This window comes from Elephas maximus, chromosome 1 (assembly GCF_024166365.1).
Source record: "Elephas maximus indicus isolate mEleMax1 chromosome 1, mEleMax1 primary haplotype, whole genome shotgun sequence".
Taxonomy (NCBI): Eukaryota; Metazoa; Chordata; class Mammalia; order Proboscidea; family Elephantidae; genus Elephas; species Elephas maximus.
In genome coordinates this window covers 171,567,599-171,585,757 of record NC_064819.1, presented here as the reverse complement: position 1 = coordinate 171,585,757, position 18,159 = coordinate 171,567,599, and the positions used below count along the sequence as shown (strand labels likewise).

General features: G+C 39.9%; 1 long non-coding RNA gene across 2 annotated transcripts in view; it reads left to right on the top strand.

Annotated features, from left to right (window-relative positions):
- LOC126084046 (uncharacterized) overlaps positions 1-18,159 on the top strand; it is a 101,217-nt gene that overhangs the window by 70,473 nt on the left and 12,585 nt on the right. The gene's annotated exons all lie outside the window — the stretch shown is intronic.

The window sequence follows — 18,159 nt, the reverse complement described above, 5'->3', positions numbered from 1 at the left end:
AGTCTTCATACCTCACAGAATCTCAGAGATCCTGAGAGGTGGGGTAGACCTCAGAGATCACTCACAGATGATGAAACAGAGGCCTAAAGAAGTTCAGACACTTGCCCCAGGTCACAAGCCTGGCTGGTGGCAGGCCCCGGGCTCAGGTCCAACTTCCTTGACTCTCACGCCTGATTTGTTCTCATTATACCACAAACAACTCCTTGAAACTTTCTCCACCGAAGTCATGGAACTGCATTTTCTTAGTTCTTCTTCTCCTTTTTTGACTTTTTCTTCTCAGTCCCCTTTGCCGGTTCCCTTTCCTAGTGCATCTAAAGCTCTTCTCTCTGTCCTCAGCCTTTCTTTCTTGGTGACCTCACTAACTTGTCTGCCATTAGCCCACACCAGTCCCAGTTCTGTCCTGGACCATACCTTCATATTGCTGATAGCCCGCAGGACAAATCCAAGTGGAGGTCCCACCAACTTGGCCAGATGCTAAGTTTCTCCAACTTGTGATTGATGCCTCTCCTTTCCTCATCCTTTGGGTATACTTAGTGCCATTCTATCAGCTACCTAGCCTGTCACTTTTTTTTTTTTAGTAAAAAAAAAAACTGTTGTGAATTGTTGTGCCAGGAAAATGCAAGGCACTGAGGAGATGAAGTCTACTGAGTCTTTTTTCTGGTCCTTACTTGATTTTTCTGTGGCCACAGCTCTAGAAAAGGCGCTCATCACCTAAGTTCAGACTACTCTGACAGTAGATTTAGTTTGCCTCTCTGCCTTTCTCTCTCTCCTATCCATCTGTGCAGCTTTCTTCATGTTTTTATTTGGTACTATTACACTAGTGTGAACTGTTAACGTGCTCAGCTGCTAACTGAAAGGTTGGCAGTTTGAACCCACCAGCCACCCCACGGGAGAAAGATGTGTCAGTCTGCTTCTATAAAAGATTACAGCCTCAGAAACACTGTGGGGCAATTCTGCTCTGTCCTATAGGGTCACTATGAGTCAGCATCTACTTGATGGCAATGGGCTTTTTATATTTCTTCATCTATAAATTGGGAATAATAACAATCCCTGTCTTATAGGGTTTTGTGAGGATGAGGGGTGAGGTGATAATGCAAAATGCTTAACGCTTTGCCCAATAATGATAATGTCTGTAATGTCTGGTCTTCTCCATCTTTTGCTCCTCTGCCAGAAGACTATGCTATAGAGCACTGTATACAGTAAGCAGTTGCCTACCAAAATCAAATAAACAAGCAGACAATATTTTAAAAATATACATACAAATATACTTGTACACATATTTATATGTATAAAACACCACTTGCAGCTGAGTCAATTCCAAGTCATGGTGGCTGCATGTGCATTCCATAGGATTTTCAATAGCTGTGATCTTTTGGAAGTAGATCACCAGGGCTTTCTTCAAACATGCCAATGGGTGGATTCAAACCACCAACCTCTGTGTTAGTAGCTGATTGCTTAAACCTTGGGCCACCTGGTTTAAATATATGTAAACATATAAAATACAAATTATATAAATTACATATGTATGTGCGTATCTATCTAAATTGTATTCTTTTTCATTCTTTTTTTTTTTTTATCCTTGAATAAGTCAAACAGAACCGAGGCTATTTCTCCCTGGATTTGCAAGAACATTCTTTCTGAGATGAGATCAAATTTGGAAAATGTTTCGAAGCAGAACTTTCCAGCAAGTCATAAGCAAGTGACTGTACAGGATTATAAAGTGAATCCATGTTCTTCAATTAGTGTCTGCTCCCAAATCCCGTCAATAAATATAATAAATACTGCTGCGTGAGTTCAGAGCTAAATTCTCTAGAATTAAATTTGCATTATTTTCTGAAGGCATGTTAGTTCCCACTGTTACCGTATTTCTACGCAAATAGTGCACACCTTCTACATTTGTTTGCCAACTGGGCCTTCCCCTCATGAGGCATTTTTGTAAATGCGGCTATGGAAAATTTTTTTTTTTTACATGTGACTGTAAAAAAATTAGTGTAGTGTGCTTACAAAAATACCTTGCAGCCAAAGCTTCTGCAAACTTTAGTATTCCTGCCAGTAATTGTTCAGTGGTCCAATTTTTTGCTTAGAATAAAGACCTATGGGAAAAGATCCAACACCACAATTGTTACTCTCTCAACAGAAATGCTTCAAGTTGATAAAGGTTTTATCTCCTTTAGAAGCATCCCTGTATCCATAAGGAGGGAGAAAGGACCTTAACAGGGAAAGAAAATGTCCAATGCTGAGTTCAGTTTATTTGAGATTCTACTATTTCTAGCCTCATTTTAGGGGTGAAGGCTAATTTTAAATTAAAGAGTGAGACACCTCTCTCTTGTGCCCAGTGGGATTTGCAGAGAGTCAAAAAGTACATCTATATCAGGAAATTCTATTCTAGCTTTTACTGTGCTAATGAAGAAAACATCTTTCCAGATGGATTTCTGTTTATATGGTCTTTAAAATTTTTATTTGCACCCAGTTTGTCTCATTGGCAGTACTTCCAGTTCTATTTTTTAAGACTCTAGGCCCACAATAGTGTTTATAGAACAGGAAGAAAAGTAACCCTTTCAGTGAGAGAAAGAAAGCTACAAAATTCCTCATTACTAGGAATATTTTTCAAAAGTGTAATAAATTGTACTGATGGCTTGCCAATAGAATTTTTCAGCATTTTATTTTGAAAAGTTGAAGGAATTGTACAATGAATGTCCATATACCCACCATCTATATGCTACAATCAATATTTTCTTTATAACTTATCTATCCACTCAGCTAATTCCTGTATCCATTTATCAATCCATCTTATTTTTTGGACACATTTCAAAGTTGGTTGCAGACATCAAAAGCATTGGGATTCTTTTGAATCATGGATGATACCATCTGGCTATATGGCCAATGGTACACTGTGCCAGGTAGGGTTAGGTTCAGCTGCAGTTAACAAAACAAAAACAAATGTAGTGGTTTAAACACAAAATAATTTGTTTTCTCAGGTAAAAGCATGACGGAAGATAGAAGCCCAAGGCTGACATGATGGGTCTACATTATCAGTGTTGTAGGCTCTTACTGTCTTTCTGGTCTACCATCCTAGCATGTGGCATTCATGTGTAAGGTCTCTCATGAAAAACAAATAGAAAGCTGCATCAGCTCACCAAGCTACTGTGGTTTGTCAAGCACTATACAGAAGCTGAGCTGAACAGAAGATTTCAAAGGGCAGCTTGAGAAGACAGTAAAGTATTATAATGACAAGGCAAAGACCCAGAGATAGAAAACTAAAAGGGAAGAATACACTTGGCATTTCTCAAGCCTCAAGAACTGAAGAAAAAATTCAAGCCTCAAGTTGCAATATTGAAGGATTCTACGGGGAAAATATTAAATGACACAAGAAGCATCCAAAGAAGATGAAAGGAATATACAGACTCACTATACCAAAAAGAATTGGTCAACATTCAACCATTTCAGAAGGTAGCATATGATCAGGAACCAGTGGTAGTGAAGGAAGAAGTCCAAGCTGCACTGAAGGCATTGGCAAAAAACAAGGTTCCAGGAATTGATGGAATACTAATTGAGATGTTTAAACAAACTGATGCAGCGCTGGAAGTACTCCTTTATCTATGCCAAGAAATTTGGAAGACAGCTACCTGGCCAACCAACTGGAAAAGATTCATATTTATACCTATTCCAAAGAAAGATGACCCAACTGAATATGGAAATTATCAAACAATATCATTAATATCACACGTAAGTAAAATTTTGCTGAAGATCATTTAGAAGCGGCTATAGTTTTTTATAGTTTTTATAGTAGTACGTTGACAAGGAACTGCCAAAAATTCAAGCTGGATTCAGAAGAGGACATGGAACCAGGGATATCATTGCTGATGTTAGGTAGATCCTGGCTGAAAGCAGAGAATATCAGGTTGATGTTAACTTGTGTTTTATTGACTATGCAAAGGTATTCAACTGTGTGGATCATAACAAGTTATGGATAACATTGTGAAGAATGGAAATTCCAGAATAATTTATTGTGCTTGTGAGCAACCTGTACTTGACAAAGAGGCAGTCATTCGAACACATCAAGGGAATACTGCGTGGTTTAAAGTCAAGAAAGGTGTGTGTCAGGGTTGTATCCTTTCACCATACCTATTCACTCTGTATGTTGAGCAAATAACCTGAGAAGCTGGACTCTAAAGAAGAACAGGGCATCAGAATGGGAGGAAGACTCATTAACAACTTGCATTATGCAATGATACAACCTTGCTTGCTGAAAGTGAAGAGGACTTGAAGCCTTTACTCATGAAGATCAAAGACCTCAGCCTTCAGTATGGACTACACCTTAACACAAAGAAAACAAAAATTCTCACAAATGGACCAATAAGCAACAGCAGATAAATGGAGAATAGATTGATGTTGCCAAGGATTTCATTTTATTTCAATCCACAATCAACAGCCATGGAAGCAGCAGTCAAGAAATCAAACAACGTATTGCATCAGGCAGATCTGCTGCAAAAGGCCTCTTTAAAGTGTTGAAAAGCAGAGACGTCATCTTGAAGACTAAGGTGCACCTAACCCAAGCCATGGTGTTTTCAGTCATCTTATATTCATGTGAAAGTTGAATGATGAGTAAGAAAGACTGAAGAAGAATTGATGCCTTTATTGTGGTGTTGGTGAAGAATATTGAATATACTATTGGCTGCCAAAAGAACGAACAAATCTGTCTTAGAAGAAGTACAACCAGGACCTCCTTAGAAGCAAGGGTGGCAAGACTGCATCTTACATACTTCAACATATTATCAAGAGGAATCAGTCCCTGGAGAAGGACATCATGCTTGGTAAAGTAGAGGGTCAGTGAAAAAGAGGAATACCCTCAACAAGATGGATTGACACAGTGGCTGTAACAATGGGCTCAAGCATAAAACCATTGTGAAGATGGTGCAGGACCAGGCAGTGTTTCATTCTGTTGTATATAGGGACAGAGCCTCCTAGAGCTACATGATGACAAACACCAGAGGAAAATTTTTAATAGTTCAGAAAGCCTTGTCATTGGACAGGCAGCTTCATTTTCTAGAATTAAATGTGATTCCCACTTGGGAAGTCTTACGCAGAGGTGTTGTAGTGTGCCATTGAGTTTATTCTGACACATAGTGACCCTATATGACAAAGTAGAACTGCCCTGTAGGGTTTCCTAGGCTGAAATCTTTACGGGAGCAGATCACCAGATCTTTTCCCCTGTGGAGCTGCTGAGCGGGTTTGAACTGCCGACCTTTTGGTTAGCAGCTGAGCCCTTAACCATTATGCCACCAGGGCTCCTTGAGACAGAGGTAGAAGATGGTTAAAGGCCTGTGATAGACGATGCTCAGCGTCATTAAGGGTATGTTTGAGGTCTGTGAGGTGGTCCATGTAAGACAAAGAGGGAAAGTAAATTTTGCTTTCTTGTCCAAAAAATTAAAATGGCTACCATAGGTAGGAAAATAGATGCATGCCAACATCCTTTTCTGTTTAAAAAGTGTCTAAAATGGGGATCTCTCCCTATCCTCAATCTCCCATACACCAAGAATTTGTTTTAATATCAAGAATTAAAGTGTTTTAGTTAATCATTATTTTGAAATTCTTAACTGCAGTTACTATATTTTCTCCCCCTTAATAAAAATTGTCTCCTTGAGGGGATATGGAATGTGTGGTTAATTGTCTCATAAACAACTGCCTCCTTTACCATGAAACCAGAAGAGCTGGATGGTGCCTGGGTACCATTAACTGAACATTTTGATAAAGAATATGGAAGAATCCTGATCAAAAGGGGAGAAATGCAGAACAGAATTTCAAATTTTCATGAACTTCAGACTTTCTGGAGCCACAGAGGCTGGATGAGCCCCCCCAAACTATTGCCCTGAGGTTATCTTTAAACCTTAAACCAAAAATATCCCCTGAAGTCTTCTTAAAACCAAACAATAGTTTAGCTTAACTAATAAAAAATGCCTGCCTTCAGCATTATACTCTTTTAAGAACTATCAAATATGGGATCAAAGCTACAACATCAACTCGAAAGATTAGATAGGAAATTTGGGGTCAGTGAGTTTATTTTAATGGAGGAGCAACAACACAGAAAAGGAGGGCGAGAATGGTTGTACAACTTGAAGAATGTAATCAGTGTCACTGAATTGTACACGTAGAAATGTTGAGTTGATGTATGTTTTACTGTGTGTATTCTCAACAAAAACAAAAAGATTAAAAAAAAAATTCTCCTTGAATACTGTCTGCAATTGTTATGTCTATATGATCCTCAGAGTTTGGTAATAAAGCTTGAAACAGAAAACAAAATAAAGCAAAAACTACCAGTTCAGAGAAACAAAAGTCCTCGGTGGAAAGATGGGGTGGTGGGGAGAGAGGTAGAAAAGTCTGGAGAATTAAATACAAACTAAGGTATTTTTTTCAGGTTTTAGAAAATGATGATTCATCTTATCATTACAGCTGTAGAAAGTAGGTCTTTAGTTGCTCTCTGTCTTTCTCAAAATGAAAAGACTGCCATTAGTGCTTTCCTTCTGTTTGTGTTCTGCTTGCCATCTCTCTTGAGCCTGCTTCACAACTTGTTAGATACTGCTGTTTCAGATCACTAGAGTATTGGTGAATGAACTCTTAGAGTGTTTGCATGTGATTATATTTATTTTTAAAAAAGAGCTAAAGTTCTTCATACTTTGGAAATACAAGATTAGGAATCTAGGGAAGTGGTCATGAATTATGTCTTTGCTTGAGGCGTGTGTCATGGATTGAATTGTGTCCCCCCAAAATATGTGTTACCTTGGCTAGGCCGTGATTCCCAGTATTGTGTGATTGTCCATTTTGTCGTCTGATGCAATTTTCCTATGTGTTGTAAATCCTATCTCTATGATGTCAATGAGGCAGGAGGAGAGGCAATTATGTTAATGAGGCTGGAATTAATCTACAAGATTACGTTGTGTTTTAAGGCAGTCTCTTCTAAGATATAAAAGAGAGACACAAGCAGAGAGACAGGGGGACCTCCTAGCACCAAGAATGAAGAACCAGGAGAGGATTACTGAGAAGCTCCTAGACCAGGGGAGGATTGATGACAAGGACCTTCCCCTACCCAGAGCCGACAGAGAGAGAAAGCCTAGCCCTGGAGGTGGCACCTTGAATTTGGACTTCTATCCTTTTAGATGGTGAGAGAATAAACTTCTCTTTGTTAAAACCATTCACTTGAGGTATTTCTGTTAAAGCAGCACTAGATAAATAAGACAGCATGTAATAGAATTATCACACTATATGTAAGTCCGATAAAATAGGAAGTAATACCATTTGTTTGCCATGAGAGATGTACAATTCCTATACTGACACAGACGTACCATTGCTTCTAAGTCCTGTGAAACTGAAACACTTCTGTCTTAGCCTGAGTTCCTCAGAAAGCAGAGCCTGAAACAAAAGTTTAAATACAACTATTCCTGGGGGAGCATGGTTTGGAGACACAAATGATTGACAGAGTTTCAAAGCAGGGGAAAGAGAGCCAAAACTAGTGTGCAATGTTGAGTCAACCACCACTGTGGGCGACTGGTTACTTGATCTACTAGGCCTGCTGAGACACAAATGAAATGGGCTTCAGAATGGTCCATTTGGTAGTGGTGATGATGGAAGCATTTGCTCATCAGTTCCTAACCCCTGATGGTCAAAACTTCATTCCACTAGCCTTGATTACCCCTCTCCCCAGTCTCAAAAGAGAAACCCTGGGGTAGGAAGCAAGAGGTTTACCTGAGGAGAGGCCCTTCAGGTTGCACTTGTGTGAGGTTGATTGGAGTCTAATAGAACCAATCTCTGTTGAAGTGGCTGGAATTAATGAGAGGTGAAGCAACTGGGCAACCCCTACCTCACTATCTTACTGTACAAAATTATGCCAACACTTAACATACTTTCTAGAATCTTGCTACCTCCAAGTTTCAGCTGACTCACTTGGGATCTTCAGGACTTTACATAGACTTCCCCAAGTGTTGAGGAAGTCTGCGAGGGTGTCTCATAAAAGCTCTTGTGATGCTCCTGACTGCACAACAACTGGCATTTACTGCGCTGCCAATTTGATCTGGCTTCAGAGCTGTCAATCCTCACACTAGTTCTGTAGTCTCCTGCAAAGTGGGAAGAATTTCACACCTCTTGAAAACTGCTTGGGTCCACAGAACCTTATAGAACACAGCAAGCCTACTCTATCCATGTGCAAACCTGGAGGGTCCAGCCCCTGTGTCCATGGGTTGCTCATGGGCATGTAGCAGAGCTGGGGAATGGGGGTGGAGGAAATGGCCCATGTACCAGCTGCTATGCTGTAACCAGAACCATGACTCTCTTCAGATGCTCAGGCTCTGAAGTCCATTCTGGCCGGTCATGTCTGGTTTGTCAGATTACTTTCCCTTTAAGAAGCCCAGGTGGTGCAATGGTTAAGCATTCAGCTGCTAACTGAAAGTTGGCAGTTCAAACTCACCCACCCAGCAGTTTCGTGAGAGGAAAACCTGGCAATCTGCTTCCATAAAAATCACAGTTAAGAAAACTCTATGGGGCAGTTCTATTCTGTCACATGAGGTCACTGTGAGTCAGAATCGACTAGATGGCACACAGCAGCAAAGTTAATTTTATTTTGATTTGTGTGTTGGGGGTGGAAAGGACTTGAAATCTGACTTCTGTTCCCCTCTTATTCTTGTTTATTTGCAATCCTCCCTCCCTCACCAAGTCTCTCAGATGTGTCTCCAATATCTGATTCCCAGTCATGAGCTTGCAATTTTCTCCCACGGTTATTCTTGGTCCCCATATGAATTAGGGATGCACATAGATACTTGGGTGAGGTTTGGATGTTGCCTAATTCTGCACACCAGAGATACACAAACCTTGGCAGTGGCCCAGCTGGTATCTGACCCCCATCTACAGCCCTAAGGGCTCTATTGATCATCTTACAGATTAAAGAAAATTTTTATGACTATATGTTTGATTTAGAACTAGATAACCTCTTCTAATGCAGATGATCCGTATTCAAAGAAACAAACAAAAAAAACCATGTATTTTAGCTCCAGTAGGTGTAAGCTAGTTGGAACACCTTGGGTGGGTATCAGCCTAGTCTTGGCAATCTCTTTGTGATCTTAGTGTAGGGGAAAATAACAAGTCTTCAATAGTCCTACTTTCTGATGGAGAATTTGAGGCACTGTCTGCTTCAGACATAGCCTAGCTCAGTGGTTCTCAAGCTTGATTGTGCATCAGAATCACCTGGAGGGCTTGTTAAACCACCAGTGACTGGGTCCCACTCCTACATGTTCTGATTGACTTATGTTTAGGGTAGGGCCAGAAAATTTGCATTTGTATCTGTCAAGTTCACTGGTATGCTGATGCTGCTGGTCCAGGGACCACACTTTAAGAATCAGTTGTTTAGTAGATGAAGATAATTTTAGGCTGAATTCTGCTGATCATTTTCGTTTTCTTTTTCCAGCCCAAAGGTTGTTTCATGGGCTTTTCCCCTATTAAAAATAGTATTTAATGTAACTGATCATTTTCAACTTGATGTTTTAAACATGTTTTTTTTATTTTTTTGTTGTTGAAAGTGTATACAACAGAACATATACTGATTCAATTTCTACATGTACAAATTGAGTGATATTGATTATATTCTTCAAGTTGTTTAATAATTCTCACCCTTCTTTTCCAAATTGTTCCTCCCCCATTATCATAAACTCACTGCCCCCTAAGGTTTCTAACCTTTCAACTTGCTGTTGGCCATTTGATTCCTATAGATAGTTCTCTAAAAGAGCACAATGCTCAAGGCAGAGATTCTTTACTAATTAAGCTAAACTATTAGTTTAAAGAAGAGTTCAGGGGCTGTTTTTGGTTTAAGATTTAAAGCTTATCTCAGGGCAATAGTTTTGAAGGCTCATCCAGCCTCAGTGGCTCTAGAAAGTCTGGATTCTACAAGAATTTGAAATTCTATCCCACATTTTCACCTCTTTTGATTAGGATTCTTCTGTAGAGTCTTTGATCAAGACATTCAGTAATGGTAGTTGGGTACTATGGTGCACTTTTTGTATTAAGTAGGTAAAAATTAGAAAGCAGGTGGAGTATAAACAAACCCAAAACCCAGTGCCGTTGAGTCGATTCCGACTCCTAGTGACCCTATAGGACAGAGTAGAACTGCCCCATAGAGCTTCCAAGGAGTACCTGGCGGATTCAAACTGCTGACCCTTTGGTTAGCAGGCGTAGCACTTAACCACTATGCCACCAGGGTTTCCAGGTAGAGTATACACATCTAAAAAAGAAGAGGGTATTTTCGTGAGAATCCTCAAGGCTCTGTGGCAGGGGTGGGCAAAGTATGGTTCATGGGCTAAATCTGGCCCACTGACTGTTTTTCTAAATAAAGTTTTATTATAACAGAGACAAACACATTTGGTTTCATGTTGTCTATGGCTGCTTTTGTGGTACAACAGCAAAGTTGAGTAGTAGCAACAGAGACTGTATGACCTACAAAGCTTAAAAAGCTTACTATTTGGCCCTTTACAGAAAATATTTATCGATCCTGTCTCCATGCCCTTCGGAGCAACTCTAGGCTGATTTAAGGAAGCTTTTCTCTTGAAACCCAGCAGCAGGCAACATCAGTTTACTTTAGCAGATATGAAACTTGGATCCTAACACTTTCTTCCGCCCTTCCTCAACCCTTCTCCCCAACATGGAAAGTGGCCCAATAAGTGAAATGAAACTTGGCCCGATCAGCAAAATTTAGAAAGTGGAAGGTGAAAGTGTTGACATCTGCTTGTATTTTGTGGCTGGAGTGTCTCTGGCACCATGTGATATGGTGAGAGTGTTCTGGTCAGCTTGGCATCTCACGTTTTGTGGTAGATTGTCTGGTGCTTTCTAATCTCAGTTGGATTTATGCCTGTGAATAAACACATTTTTATAAAATGTCTGCATTCCTTCCTACCCCGTGGCTTCCTGGTGAGCTCTTCCTTCTTTAAGTTTTGATCATTTCAGTAAATACCTGTTATGTACCCGAAATCTGTATGTATACATTAATAAACACAAATGTATATTTCCGGGCATATTTGTATTGTAATCAGGTATGCTCATCTTACCACTTTGGCTTCTTACCTGCTTTCTGATGTTATCTGCCCAACTGGATTGGTTCAGGTCCCCAGAGAAGCATAGGCCAGACAAGATTAGAAATGCAAAGGATTTACAGGGGAAATGCCTGTGAAGATACAGTTGAGGAGGCAGGGGTGGTTGGGAGAAACTTCACACCAGAAGAAGGTCTGATTGGAAGAAAGAAAGAAGATTGCACTGGAAGTCCCAGACTGCAGCGCAGTTCTAACCAAGTTTTGGCCAGGTCGCTGGGGAGTCCTTGAGCAAAAGTTGTTAGAGTCCTGTGTCCCGAAGGAATGGATTAGTACTAGTATCTCCATATGGCCAGTCATTGGTTGGGAGCTGCTGGGAAGTGTGTCCTTGGCACAAAAGTGGTGGTGGATCCATGGGAGTGGCAGCTGGGGTGATCAGTCAACATGCTGCCCTCAGCCAGAGGTCTGAGCAGCCATGTTCATAGCCACCACACTCTTGCATGTCTTACATCTTCCCACCAAAGTTACCTTTAAAAAAAAAAAAAAGAAACAGAAGACCAACCACATCATTTTTCCTACAGACCACTGATGGTTCCCCTTTCCTTGCAGAATAAAAAACCAGGTCATTTAAGGCGCTCTGCCACACCCCTCTTTTCCCCTACCACAAACATCACATTGCCCGAATGTGCCCTGAACTTTTCTGTCTTGGGCACTTTGCCCATATGGTTCCCCTTTCCTCACATAACCTCCCTCTCTAAGTCGCTGATTGGAATCCTACTTCCTTTTAAAATATTTCTCCACAGAACCTTAAATGAAATTAACAGCTCTCTCCTTGAAACTCAAATTTATTTAGGAAACATTATTTGAAGTTATACGCTAAATGTTAAAAAAAAAAAAAAAACTAAGATGGGTCAGATATGGATTCTGCTTTGAGGGACTCTAGGAGAAGTGATACCCCATAAACACTATATTAAAAGAAGAAAGGAAGAAAAGTCATAACCTGAGAAAATGTGGTGAGAATTCAGAAGAGAGAAAAATACCTCCATACCAGAAAAGTCCACTCTGAGAGGATGAAAGAATCAGAAGGATTTGGGCATGAGGGGGTAAGGGTGAAGGGTATTCCAGATGACAAGAATAACAGGGCACAGGCCTGAATTTCTTTAGAACAGCCTCAGTGACTAGGAATTTTCAAGTTGCACATAAGACCCATTAGTGGAGTGTGAAATAAATTAGTGGTTCTCTTATCGCACTGAAAATATGAAGTAGAGCAAATAGAATAGGGTGGAGAATGTTTTGAATGTATAGGATATAATAAGGGTATTACTTTGAAAAGCTTGTTTTATATATATTAATATATATAATATAAATATATAAATTATATTCTACACAATATAAAAAAAAAAGAAACCCGTTGCCGTCAAGTCGATTCCGACTCATAGCAACCCTATGTGACAGAGTAGAACTGCCCCATAGAGTTTCCAAGGAGCACCTGGTGGATTTGAACTGCTAACCTTTTGATTAGCAGCTGTAGCACTTACCCACTACGCCACCAGGGTTTCCTCTACACAATATATGTAGCCTATATTAGGCATATATATATATATATATATATATATATATATATATATATATATATAATGGGTCACTACGTGAATGTATTTATTGCTGTGGGGCAAGATTGTAGCTTATTTTAGTTTTTTTCAACAACAATATATAATTATGGAGCATCTTTATATGTCAGCCACCATGTACAGTCCTGGTATACAGTGATGAAGAAAACTGACATAGTCTCTACTCTCATGGAAATTATGATCTAGTACATTAGCTCTGAAACTTAAGTAGCATCAGACTCACCTAGAAGACTTACTAAAATTAAGATTGCTGGACCTCACTCTCTGAGTTTGTGATTCAGTAGGTCTGGGGTGGGGCCTGAGAATTTGCATTTCTAATAAGTTCCCAGATAATGCCAAAGATGCTGGCTAGGGACCACACCAGGCAGTGGTCTGGTGGATTACATAAATAAACGCAAATAAATATATGATGGCAAACTGTGATAAATGTTACAAAGAAGAAGTACAGAGTACTATGAGAGGGAATAACTGGGAAACCTATTTTTTGTTGGATGGTCAGGGAAGATGTCTCCAAGGAACTGATGTTTAGGTAGTAGGAAAAGCACACTCAATGGCCCAGGGGAACTGGAAGCATTGGGGGAATAGAGGAGCTTGAAATGAGATTAGAAAGTAGGTAGGGGCTAGGTTGTACAGAGGCTTTACTATTCTAATTGGAATATCCTGGTATGCATGAAGACTTTCCAAGGGTGCATAAGCAAGTATAGTTTTAAGGGAATCATCTTCCTTATGTGCTCTTCTAAAATGAACCTGCACAAAGGTCAGTACTTTCGTGGTTCTGACTTACTTTACCTCTTTATGAAAGAAAGGCAAACTTACCACCCAAAGTGAATGTCACTAGAGTGTACTCTCTTAGGGTGTAAAATAATTTTTTAAGGGGCAAAACAAAGGAATAACTCAAAATCTTAACCTCAATATTGAAAAAGTGAATTACTCTAATCAGTGAGTAAAAACAAAATCTTGGCTATCAACAACATCGAAGAAGCCCTAACTCAGCGGTCAGCAGGTAGGGCATTAAAAATAATTCTGACGATGGATCACTTTGGATTTTGGTACGTGTAATGGATTGAATTGTGTCCTCCGAAAATATGTCTAACAATTCGGCTAGGCCATGATTCCCAGTATTGTGTGTTGTAAATCCTACCTCTGTGATGTTAATGAGGTGGGATAGGCGGCAGGTATGTTAATGAGAGAGGACTCAATCTACAAGATTGGATTGTGTCTTCAGCCAATCTCTTTTGAGATATAAAAGAGAGAAGTGAGCAGAGAGAAAGGGGGACCTCATACCACTAAGATAGAAGCACTGGGAGCACAGCTTATCCTTTGAACCCAGGGTTCCTATGCTAAGATGTTTCTCGACTGGGGAAAATTGATGAGAAGGAACTTCCTCCAGAGCTGACAGAGAGTAGAAAGACTTACCCTGGAGCTGATGCCCTGAATTTGGACTTGTAGCCTACTAGACTGTGAAAGAATAAACTTCTCTTTGTTAAAGCCATCCACTCGTGACGTTTCTGTTACAGCAGCACTACATGACTAAGACAGTATGTAACTATAGTTTATTGTCATCATTATAACAAAAACTCCTTTCATTTCCTCTGTTTTTTTTTTTTTTTTGATAAATAAACTTTCTCAGTACTTAAATCTACAGACTAAAAATTTGGAAAAAAATTATTTCCCCCTTTCTGCCTCTCATTCTATTTCCTTCCTACAATATCCATTTTATTCTCCCCCTGTCCCCTCTACAACAAAATAGGCCAAATGAGTGGAAGATGGGGATAAACACCAAGGAGGGTGGGATGGAGAATAAAATTTGGATGTGCTTAAGTGTGTGTAGAGGGCTTTTTTAGGTGAGGTAGTGAGAAAAATGATTGCAAAAGGAGAAAGCCATATCATGTCTTTTCCCCCTGCACTTTAGGTCCTAAAACAGATTACTGGCTAGAGATCTGGATATTTCTTTTAATTTAATTTATTTTTTATCATGCAAAATATATATGAGAAAATATTTTTCATTTCAGTCATTTTTACCTGTACAATTCAGTAACATCAATTATGTTTATCATGTTGTGCTACCATTAGCATTATCCATTTTCAATTTTTTTCATCACCCTTAATGGAAATTCCCACCACTTGTCTGTCAGTTTGTCCTACTGTGGTGGCTTGTGTGTTGCTGTGATACTGGAAGCCATGCCACCGGTATTTCAAATTCCAGCAGGGTCACCCGTGGTAGACAGGTTTCAGCAGAGCTTCCAGACTAATACAGACTAGGAAGAGGACCTATCGATCTACTTATGAAAAAAATTGGCCAGTGAAAACCTTATGAATAGCAGCAGAACATTGTCTGATATAGTGTCAGAAGATGAGCCCCTCAGGTTGGAAGGAACTGAAAATATGACTGGGGAAGGGCTACCTCTTCAAGGTACAGTTGATCTTTTTTTTTTTTAATGATAATTTTTATTGAGCTTTAAGTGAACGTTTACAAATCAAGTCAGTCTGTCACATATAAGCTTATATACACCTTACTCCTTACTCCCACTTACTCTCCCCCTAATGAGTCAGCCTTTCCAGTCTCTCCTTTCATGACAATTTTGCCAGTTTCTAATCCTTTCTACCCTCCTATCTCCCCTCCAGACAGGAGATGCCAACACAGTCTCAAGTGTCCACCTGATACTAGTAGCCACTATTCATCATCATCTCTCTCCTACCCATTGTCCAGTCCCTTCCATGTCTGATGAGTTGTCTTCGGGAATGGTTCCTGTCCTGGGCCAACAGAAGGTTTGGGGACCATGACCACCGGGATTCCTCTAGTCTCAGTCAGACCATTAAGTCTGGTCTTTTTATGAGAATTTGGGGTCTGCATCCCACTGATCTCCTGCTCCCTCAGGAGTTCTCAGTTGTGCTCCCTGTCAGGGCAGTCATTGGTTGTGGCCGGGCACCATCTAGTTCTTCTGGTCTCAGGATGATGTAAGTCTCTGGTTCATGTGGCCCTTTCTGTCTCTTGGGCTCATAGTTATCATGTGACCTTGGTGTTCTTCATTCTCCTTTGATCCAGGTGGGTTGAGACCAATTGATGCATCTTAGATGGCTGCTTGTTAGCATTTAAGACCCCAAACGCCACAAGGTACAGTTGATCTTAATGACAGGTTGGAGTAAAGCTTTTAGGACCTTCATTTGCTGATGTGGCATGACTCAAAATGAGAAGAAATGGCTGCAAATGTGGAATGTATGAAGTACAAATATAGGAAGATTGGAAGTTGTCAAAAATGAAATAGAATGCCTAAAGATCAATCTCTTAGTCATTAATGAGCTGAAATGGGCTGGTATTGGCCATTTTGAATTAGACAATCATATGGTCTATTCCACTGGGAATGACAAATTGAAGAGGAATGGCATCACATTCATCTTCAAAAAGAACATTTCAAGATCTATTCTGAAGTATATTTCTGTCAGTGATAGGATAATATTCTTTTGCCTACAAGGAAGACCAGTTAATATGACTGTTATTCAGGTTTACCCACTAACCACTAGTGCCAAAAATGAAGAAATTGAAGATTTTTACCAACTTCTGCAGTTTGAAATTGATCAAACATGCACTCAAGATGCATTGATAATTCCTGGTGATTGGAATTCGAAAGCTGGAAGCAAAGAAGAAGGATCGGTAGTTGAAAAATATGGCCTTGGCGATAGAAATGACACTGGAGATCACATGACAGACTTTTGCAAGACCAATGACCTATTCCTTGGAAATACCTTTTTCAACAACATAAATGGTGACTGTACACATGGACTTTATCAGATGGAATACACAGGAATCAAACCGACTACATCTGTAGAAAGAGACTTTGAAGAAGCCCAGTATCATCAGTAGAATAAGTCCAAGGCCAACTGTGGGACAGTTCAATTGTTCATTAAAGTTCAAATTGAACAGATCAGCAAATGCAAGTTCAAGTTGAAGCTGAAGAAAATTAAAACAAGTCTACAAGAGCTGAAGTACAAACTTGAGTATATCCCACCTAAATTTAGAGACCATCTCAAGAATAGATTTGACCCATTGAACACTAATGACCGAAGACCGGAAGAGTTGTGGGATGACATCAAGGACATCATTCATGAAGAAAGCAAAAGGTCGTTATAAAGACAAGAAAGAAGGAAAAGGCCAAAATGGATCCCAGAAGAGATGCTGACACTTGCCCTTGATCGTTGAGTAGCTAAAGTGAACCCAGGAAATGATGAAGTAAAAGATCTGTACAAAAGATTTCAAAGGGTGGTTAGAGAAGACAAAACCAAAAAATCCGGTTGCCGTCGAGTCGATTCCGACTCATAGCAACCCTATAGGACAGAGTAGAATTGCCTCGTAGGTTCCAAGGAGCGCCTGGTGGATTTGAACTGCTGACCTTTTGGTTAGCAGCCATAGCTCTTAACCACTACACCACCAGGGTCTCCTAGAGAAAACAAAGTAAAGTATCATAATGACATGCGCAAAGACCTGAAGATAGAAAAGCAAAAGGGAAGAATGCTTTCGGCATTTCTCAAGATGAAAGAACTGAAGAAATAATTCAAGCCTCAAGTTACAGTAGTGAAGGATTCTATAAGCAAAATATCGAATGACACAGGAAGCATCAAAAGAAGATTGAAAGAACACAGAGAGTCACTGTACCAAAAAGAATTGGTTGATACTCAACCATTTCAGGAGGTAGCATATGATCAAGAACTGCTAGTATTGAAGGAAGAGGTCCAAGCTGCATTGAAGGCATTGGTGAAAAACAAGGCTGCAGGAATTGATGGAATACCAATTGAGAACAAACAGATGCAACACTGGAAGCGTTCACTTGTCCATGCCAAGAAATTTGGAAGATAGCTACCTGGCCAGCAAACTGGAAGAGATCCATATTTGTGCCTATTCCAAAGAAAGGTGATCCAATGGAATGTGGAAGTTATATAACAGTATCAGTATCACAAGCAAGTAAAATTTTTGCTAAAGATAATTAAAAAACAGCTGCAACAGTACATCAACAGGGAATTGCCAGAAATTCAAGCCAGATTCAGGAGAGGATGTGGAATGAGGAATTTCATTGTTGGTATCAGATAGATCCTGGCTGAAAGCAGAGAATACCAGAAAGACGTTTACCTGTGCTTTATTGACTATGCCGAGGCATTTCAGTGTGCAGATCGTAACAAATTATGGATAACATTGTGAAAAATGGGAATTCCAGAGCCCCTAATTGTGCTCATGTGGAACCTGTACAAAGGCAAGAGGCAGTCATTTGAACAGAACAAGGGGATAATGCTCGGTTTAAAATCAGGAAGCGCGTGCTTCAGGGTTGTATCCTTTCACCATACTTATGCTGAGCAAATAATCCGAGAAGCTGGACCCTAGGAAGAAGAATGTGGCAGCAGGATTGGAAGAAGTCTCATTAACAACCTGCAATACGCAGATGACACAACCTTCCTTGCTGAAAGTGAAGAGGACTTGA